The sequence below is a fragment of the Panthera pardus genome, unplaced genomic scaffold (assembly GCF_024362965.1).
Source record: "Panthera pardus isolate Hobbes unplaced genomic scaffold, ASM2436296v1 HiC_scaffold_12, whole genome shotgun sequence".
In the NCBI taxonomy this organism is placed as follows: domain Eukaryota; kingdom Metazoa; phylum Chordata; class Mammalia; order Carnivora; family Felidae; genus Panthera; species Panthera pardus.
In genome coordinates, this window is record NW_026526677.1 from 96478550 (window position 1) to 96487698 (window position 9149).

Sequence of the window (9149 nt, forward strand, 5' to 3'; positions counted from 1 at the left end):
TTCCCTTTTTTCTCCTCGTTCTTCAAAGCCCTTATTCTTCTCATTCACTTTTATTTTTTTTAACCATAAAAGGGCTCAGTGGTTCCCCGAAAGAGTTTGATGGTTGATAGATGGAGTAAAAAGTCTGTACAGTCCTTAGCAACACCCAACACTTCTTTGCCTTCCCTGTGGGGTTGGGAAGGACCCAATTCCTGGAAACACAAGTTGATTTTTTGCCAGAGTAAAATAGTATTTCCAACACTTTCTGATGAGTCATCATCTACCAGGGGTGGACAAAAGGACCTTCGGCTACCGCTGACAAAACGTAAACAAAATAGAAACTGACAAAGGAACCCCCATGCTGTAGGCTCTCTATGGGCCACCCTGCAAGCTGAGGCTTTGGTGATACCTTGCATACATTTATATAAATGCCTCATCTCCCCCATCAGAAGAGGGCAAGGAAATGTGTCCTTCTCGTCTTTTCTATCCCACGTCACTTAGCATTGTACCTTATACCTAACAAACGCTCAGTCTGAAGGCCCTGCTCCTATCTTCATTGCTGCTTTTTCAACTCTTCCTCATAGTCTTAAGTCCCTTCACCAGTGTGTTGTGATCCCTGACATACCACCCTATATCTGTAGCCCTCTCCAAGAGGCCCTTGTAAGAAAATTAAACATCTCAGCTATAGTCTGGACTGTCCAGAGCAAGGACTGTAACAAGGCCATATTATTAAAAGCTCTGTGTAGAGATTAACACCAACCCATTAATCTGTACCCTTATGGTTACTCAAGCAGTTATAAACCCACCTAATTGTTGGCTTTAACCCATATTTCTCCATCTCGAACGCACGGATATCAAAGGAGACCTTGTTAAACGCGGCTCGAGTTCCGAAACGCTTCGTCAAGTATAGTTCCGAGGCCTGCTAGTATAATGCATTAAGTTGCACGGAGTTCTGTCTGCAGCGCTGTAACAAGACAGCAGTTTATGTTTCTCTCGTGTAAAAGTCCAAGCTGGTAGGCTGGCTTTGCTCCAAGAAATTATCAGGGACATGGGCTCTTGTTTCTGAAACACTTCCAGGTACTGCCCTCATCTGCATGGTTTAAAAGGACTTCCTTATCGACATTTTAGCAAATAACATGCGTCTTTGGTTTAGGGCATGACTCAAAAAGGACATACCTCGCTTTTGCTCACATGCATAGCCAGGACTTGGTCACAGGGCTGGATAATTCATTTCTATTTCAGGTAGCTCAAGTAGGCTGAATAATCCCTATAATCCCTACCCTGCTCTCCCCCACCCCCAGCCACCAGCCAAGACACTCATGTCCTAATCTCTAGGTCCTATAGATTCCCTGATGCAGCAAAGGGACTTTGCACACGTGATTAAGTAAAGGCTCTCAAAATGTGAGATGATCCTTGATTATCTACAGGAATCCAATGTAATAACAAGGGTCCTTGTAAAGGGGAGACAGGAGAGTTAGAAGGCAGAGGATCAAAGAGAGACAGAGAGACGTTTGAAACTGTGCTGGTGGCTTTGAAGATGAAGGACGAGGCCACAAGTCAAAGAAAGCAGGCGGCTTCTAGAAGCTAGAAAAGGCGTGGCAAAAGATGGTCTCTTACAGCCCCCAGAGAAATGCAGTCCTGCTCACGCATTTTAGACCTCTGACCTCCAGAACTATAAAATATTAAATTTGTGTTGGTTTGGGTCACTAAAGTCTTGGTCATTTGTTATGGCAGCAGTAGGAAACGAATACAGTAGCCATTTACTCTGCTGAAATAGCCCTTCCTGTGGAAAAAGCTAAGAAAAGATACTGGGGGATGGTTAGCAGTCTCTACCATGACTTTCTCTCAGAGTGGTCTTAACGCCTGTTCCTAAAGATCGCTCCTTCCTCTTCAAGTTGCTCACAAACATTCTTTTGAAAATCCCGTTGTTTATCTTGCTGGGGCTCATTGTCAAACCCACGGGCCTCTCTGGTGCCTCAGAGGTAACCGGTGAGGGACCCACCAAGTCACTCATACTCAGTCTAAGCTGCAAGGGCTCAGCCCCTGACGTTGTTTAAAGCGTTAGGGCGGTCCCCCGGTTCCTTCATGCATCGCAGATCACCGGTCCCCATCTATGAATAGTCCTTTGCCCTTTCAGCGGGAAGATCACTCTCCTTGAGACAGAATCCAGAAACGACTCAGATGCTGGAGGTGTTCTGCTTTCTTAAGGGCGCCCGTCAGCAAGCAGCGTGCCGTGAGCGTTCAGCAGAACTTTGACGTCCTGCCTTAAATGACTGTTGAAGGTATTAGATCACCTCCATGGGGTTCACGGAGGCCAGGGCCGTTGTGGCTTTCTGGCCCAATCAGAAGAAGGCAAAGGATTCGGGCTTCTCCATGGGCCTCTTGGTGTGGCTTCATTGCCTTCCAGGTATCAAGTGCCCACGTTTCTGGGCCTCCAACCCTCTCAGGCCTCTGCTCCCCACAATAGTTCCAGGGCTGTTCAAAATGATGTATCTGCTTACCTTAGTTCACCCAAAATCCATAGCTGCTTCTATGAGCTATTTGCTCCCAGAGAAACAGCCTTTGGGACGACAGCCAGCATAATGGGGAAATCAAATAATTCTGGGGATTCAAGTTTCCAAGAGATGAGCGCATCTCTCTGTTTTGTTCTCCTCACCTGCTCTGTGTTCTCTCTGCCAACAAGCTCACTCTGCCCCAGATTCATTGGCAGTCAAGGCAGGAGCCAACTGCCTACCAGAGGCGTCCTCATTAAAATGCACTGCTCTTGCTAATTAGGAGCCAAGGTTCTCCCACGGTGGGCTTGGCCTGGGTATTGCCATTATCTTCATAAATAGACTCTTTACTTTGCAAATGGTGCTGTCATAGCCAGGCATTCCCGACCTGGCAAATGCTCTGTGCATTCTTAAGTGGCGGAGGGAGTGTGTTAGCTCGAGAAGGCAGAGGCATTCATGCTGAAGCAGGGCTCTGTCCTGACTTCACCCCGCTCTGTCTGGGCAGCAGGCAGTCAACACAACGGCTGAATCTGAGTGCACAACCACGATGTGAAGGAGCCATATGGCCCAGATTTTCTGGGAGATCTTCTTTCCCATCATTTTAATCTTTACGGTAAAGGCGACTTGTTAATGCATAAACTGCATAAATATTTTTTAAAGGGCTCTAGTTGTTTTACCTTTTAAATGGCTATATGGGGCTCCTGGGTGGCTCAGTCAGTTGGGCGGCCGACTTCGGCTCAGGGCATGATCTCACGGTCCGTGAGTTCGAGCCCCGCGTCGGGCTCTGTGCTGACCGCTCGGAGCCTGGAGCCTGTTTCGGATTCTGTGTCTCCCTCTCTCTGCCCCTCCCCTGTTCATGCTCTGTCTCTCCCTGTCTCAAAAATAAATAAAACGTTAAAAAATTAAAAAAAAAATTAAAAAAAATAAAAAAAATAAATGGCTATACCTACTAATAAATTCACAAATCAGGGGCGGGGTGGGGGGAATCAGATGAGTTCTTGGTCTCCTTATGTAATCTCTATGAGAACGAGTTTGCTCATTTAATTTCTTTCACCTACAAAAACTCTACTAGCCTGTCTCGTGCTTACCTGTACTCGTTCTTTTGCAAGGCCTGTTCTGATTCCCTCAATGAAATGTAACCTCTCCCTTTTCTGCACCGTCAGCGCATGTGTTTATCTCTCTTTCACGCCACCTGTTTGTGGAATGCCGACTCTCTGCCAGGTCTGTGCTGAACACACATGATCTCTAATCCCTGCAGTGAACTTGCAACTTAAGTGTTACCCCCATTTTGCAGATGAGAAAACTGAGGCTCAGTGCCGTCAAGAAATGGGTCCAGGGATATTCCTCCGCAGGGAGCCGAGTGAGGCTTGAGGATGTGAGTTGCTGTTCACAGTGAACTTCTCTTCTTACTAGACTGCAGACTCCTACAGGGAAGAGCCTGTCTGTCCGTCATCTTGGCATTTCCTTTCTGCCCGAGGCACTCAAGAGTGGTGCATCAAGGAAATGAAGTTCTTGGTTACCATTTAATTAGGGAGATAAAACATGCCTTCAAGAGGGGCGCCTGGGTGGCTCAGTCGGTTAAGTGTCCGACTTCGGCTCAGGTCATGATCTCACGGTCCGTGGGTTCGAGCCCCGCGTCGGGCTCTGGGCTGACAGCTCAGAGCCTGGAGCCTGTTTCAGATTCTGTGTCTCCCTCTCTCTGACCCTCCCCCGTTCATGCTCTGTCTCTCTCTGTCTCAAAAATAAATAAACGTTAAAAAATAAAAATAAAAAACATGCCTTCAAGAAAAATAGCTGTATTTGAAGACAGTCTAAAAGGGTAGTTGGTACAAGTAATATACCGCTGCTGGTGCACCTCCCTTCTGTAAAACTTACCCATAAAAGGTTCTATGGCTGAAGTTACAGGGCGAGTTGTTAGCTTTCCTGATGCTAGTGTTATAGTGAAACAAGCACTTTGCAAACTTTAATCTGCGTCTGTTATAGTGAAACAAGCACTTTGCAAACTTTAATCTGCGTCTGAACCACCTGGGGGAATCTTGTTGAAATGAATATTCGGTTGCATGTTTGGGGTGGAACTCAAGAATCTGCGTTTCTCAATAGCCCCCAGGTGATGTCACCGCTGCTGTTCTGCTGGCCCCACTTTGAGTAGCAAGGCTCTAGGAGACTGAACCATAAACTATAATTGGGGGAAACTGGAAGAAAAGCAGGGGTGAGGGGAGGTGTGGAGGTTAGAAACCAGAAGGGTTTCAAAATGGGTGAAAAGTGCCTGCCCCCTTACCTCTCCCTGCGTTGTGCTCTTTGCCTGGAAATGCCTTGTACATTCTTTCACTGACGAACGTTTATGTATCCTTTGAAACAGTTCAGAGGTCATTGCCAGGAAACTTTGCCGAACCTCCAGGCTGGGCTAGTGTACCTCTCCTGTGTGATCACGATAATCAGTGCATACTTCACTCCGGCCGGCTTCCCCGCCCTGATGTGGGAAACAAAGGCAGAAGGAAATGGCAGATAAAATTAAATTTCCTTATAACCTGCGGCCGGTTGGCAAATAAGTGAGGCAGGCAGAGCAAAACGTGTCTCCGGGACTCCCTACTGTCTTAATGCTAATGATTGGCTAGAGGGAAAAACAACCTTGGCTTGACAATAGCTAAGCCTCCCGTAATCTGTGAGTCTTCTTTAGCATATGAAAATCTCGTTGGCAACTTCCCCTTGACTTTAATTCCCCCAGCTCCCAAGAATATAACCAGTGTCTCTTCAGGGTCCTGAGGCAGCTCTTTTTTGCCCATGGGTCCTGGCCCCGAGCTTTAGGAAAATCACCTTTCTACACTGAAGACTTCTTCAAGAACTCTTTCTTGGCTGTCGGCTCCAGACCCCACGAACCCCACCATCACCCCAAAACCTCATCAACCTGACTGTCCATGCCTTGAGGTCAGGGACTGTGCATTAAAGGTCTGACACCTGATGGTCGCTCTTTAATGAGCTGAATTTCATGGAGACTGAGGAGCAGGTAACGAGGAAACATGGCAGGATTTTTTGTACCTCAATACCCTGGATTTGTTGTCTCACCTCTTTGAAGAGTGAAGAGAACTTCCAAAGAAGTTCTGCTTTGGATCCTCTATGAGCACCAAGAAATGCATAGGATTGTTGAATCACTATATTGGACACCCGAAGCTAATGTAACGCTGTATCTTAATTATGCTTGAATTAAAAAAAAAAAAAAAGTGAGACCCTCCTTGGACACAAGGAGCAGCCGGCAAAAATTTATTAGAGTATAAGATTAGGAAGTAAGAATAGTAGGAAAGCTCTCTTTACAGAGAGGGGGCATTCGATGGTGAATACCTACAGATTATAGGCAAGGGTCCTTGTTTCATAAGGTTCTTGCCCGCCTTCACTTCCCCCTCGTTTCTTGTCAGGCTCGACCCTTACTGGCTGGATGGCTCTGGGTATTGGGTTGTCCAATCCTGATTGGCTCGTTTCCATTGTGTGAGGAGTCAGACTGGTCATACTGTCCCTCATGTACCATAAGTTTTATGGTTTACTTTTTTTAGTCAGGTATTTTGATTGTCAAATTCCCGAGGGGAACCTGAGGGGGAGTAGGCGGTGTCTGTTACATTCTTAAGGGGAACCTTAAACCCGAGGGGGGTTTGCTGTAGTCTGAGGCTCCTAGCGTTGTTCCAAAATAGGTGTTTTCCCCCACCCGGGGATCTCAGGTTCTATCCTTTCCCTCTCTGCCTATTTTATCCTATCTTTTCCAATCATAAAAGTAACGGTAGCCTACTAGATATGGAAAGGAAGCAAAGCCAGGACAGCAAAGAAGTTCTGTACCAGTCATCTGCTGTCCCAGGAAGGCTATGCAAGAAACAACCAGAAAACTCAGTGGCTTAAAACAAGAGGCTTGTATTCAACTCATGAGGGTAGGAGTCAGATGGACAGCTTTGATCCCAGGTTAATCCTCACGTGTCTACCCTCAGTTGGCAGATTGGCTCTGCTGATCTTGGCTGGGCCTTCCTGCACACCTGGAGCTCCAGCTCAGGGCCGTCACCCCAGCCGTTAGGCCAGGTTCGGGCTCACGTCCGTGGCAGTCCTCCAAGAGACGGAGTGAAGTGTAGGAGGTCTCCTGATGCCTAGGCTTGCGTATGGCACGATACTACTTTGGCTTCATTTTAATGACCCAAACTAGTCAAAAGGCCAGTCCAGGGTCAAGAAGGGAGGAAATAGGTTCTATTACTTGAAAGGAAGAGTTACAGTTCATAGAGTAAGCTCGTGACTGCATGGGGCAGCGTAACTGGGGCCATTTTTGCAACCAGCTGCCATAATTTTAGATTGACTCAGACTCTTTGACTCTTAGTAAGAGTATGCAAATTCCAGGGCACACCACTAGTGGATCGTGACCTTAATGCTGTCACCTTCTGGAGACAACTGGGCTGCAAACCATAGCCACTCTTTATTATTTGCACATCAGTCACCCAAGGCAAATGTTCTTTCCCAGACTGGCTTCTTAGCTGTTTCCTCCCACTGTCCAGCTGGTGTGTGTTCATATAACTCAGGCTTGGTCTAAAATTAGGGTGAGCAAAACATGATTAGAGAGGCGAATTTGTGGCAAAAAAAAAAAAAAAAAAAGTGAAATCGAACCAAAACTAAATATAAATACCTTTACATGTAGCTTCATTCGGATTACCTGTTCCCGCAATCAATGTAGATCCTTAAGAGTTGTTTTCCCTCCTATGTGGAAGAAACCAAAGGAACAAATAAAAAATTAAATTTAAAAGAAGAAAAGGGGGGGACAAGCGAAAACCAGACTCTTAAATACAGAGAACAAACTGGTGGCTGCCAGAGGGGAGGTGGGCAGGAAGATGAAGGGATTAAGAGTACACTTATCGTGGGGCTCCTGGGTGGCTCAGTCCGTTGAGTGCCCGACTCGGGCTCGGGTCATTATCTCACAGCTCGTGAGGTCAAGCCCCACACTGGGACTCACCACTGTCAGGGTGGAGCCTGCTTTGGATCCTCTATGAGCACCAAGAAATGCATAGGATTGTTGAATCACTATATTGGACACCCGAAGCTAAGGTAATGCTGTATCTTAATTATGCTTGAATTAAAAAAAAAAAGATTACGTGCGAACCCTCCCTTACACATTCCCCTCCCCGTCTGCCACACTTAGTTCTCCCCAGAGGCAAACAATGGTATTTTTTAAACATGTCCTCCCAGAAATGCACATATAATCAGATATAAACAAATGCGTACATATGTCACCTCCTTGCTTCTGCGTTTTTGCTTTTATTTGTTTCAATTAACATTACACTTACAAAGAGTTGTCCAAATCAGGGCATAAACACTTTCTCATTCTTTTGTTAGGGCTGCGTAATTTTCCATCGTGCGGCCATATCAGAACTCCTGTCCCCGGTCCCCTACTGACGGCCACCTCATTTGTTTCCCTTCTGCTGCTATTGTGTGACCTCAGTTCTAGAGGACTTGAGCGAGCACAGCGATAGATTCCAGACTTTGGCCCTGTGAAGGGATTAGTGACAATGGCTGCTCTATTATCTTCTGATTGGAGACTTTGTCTTAGTTTGTAACCTTGCCACGTGAAAAACAAACAGAAAATTCCACGAAGACCTTCCACTTGGCCTGTGCCCAGCACTTTGGGAACTTTATGTTCTCAGTGACCTCCAGAGGAAGGCGTCCGGGAGAGTGGGGAGCCAGCGGGCAAGCAGAATATGATTAAAACTACTACAGTCGGCTCTGTTGCATTTTTAAAGGGCTGTTGAGAACTGTTTAGGAGAAGGCCAGTTTGCTCAAGCATCTCCCCGTGCTTAAGAGCTTTTCCACATTACTTACCTCTGCTTTGCTCCCGTCAGCACTTTCTGTCCCGGAGGCAAGTTAGAGATGTGCAGAAACGGAGTTCGGATAAAACTTCAGTACAACGGCCGTGGTAAACTGGATGCTTGGGGATCCCAGAACCCCTTGGGGTAGTCTAAATGCCACAGTCACCATCTAAGATTCAGGAAGGCCAAATCGGTTCGTATCTTAATTTGTCCAGAGGCAATCATGTACACCAATCGTTTCCAAATGCCAGCTCATGCTGCCTCAGAATCACCCCTGTGGGTTGTTTAAAAAAAAAAAAAATATTGCTGGGCCCCACCTCACAGACCCAAGGAACCAGCCTGTCTGGAATCTATAACAAGCTGCTGGGTAACTCGGAAGCCTCGTCAGGATTGGGAACTCTACCAAGGCAACAGTGCAGATCAACATGACTGCATTTAGAAACCAGGAAGCTCAGGCCTTACAGACTCGCTGTGTGGGACACACCAAATGTTCCGGCACCCTATCAGCCTGATGCTCGGGCATGGAAAAGACTTCACATTCTCTCTGGCTTCAATGGCTTCAAAGGTGAAACTCTATCCCTCTATCCCTATCCTAGCTCCTGGCCAGTCCCGTTTCCGACAGGGGACCCTGAATGTCACTTTGCAATGGTGATCTACAGAGAAACATGGGGTAGGGGTGATGCGGAGCTGAGGACAAGTCCGGTGATCCCCTTCTGGCTCACGTGGATACACACAAGTCATCATGGCGCCCTAGACGAGGCCCTGGGATTGATCAGGCTGACAAGGAAGCTTGTCTGAAGAGGGATAGTAGATATAAGGCTGGACCACCGTCCCAGGCAGGGAATTACTGCCATGA

The 9149-nt window shown here is 46.8% G+C and overlaps 1 long non-coding RNA gene across 1 annotated transcript; it reads right to left on the reverse strand.

The window, feature by feature from the left end:
• Positions 1-6387: 6387 nt before the first annotated feature.
• On the reverse strand, positions 6388-8560 carry LOC109278733 (uncharacterized). Its single transcript, XR_002085811.2, has 3 exons — positions 8307-8560; positions 7120-7190; positions 6388-7022 (listed from the first exon to the last, which is right to left on the reverse strand). It is a non-coding gene; the product is annotated as an uncharacterized LOC109278733 (long non-coding RNA).
• Between the last annotated feature and the right edge of the window lie 589 nt (positions 8561-9149).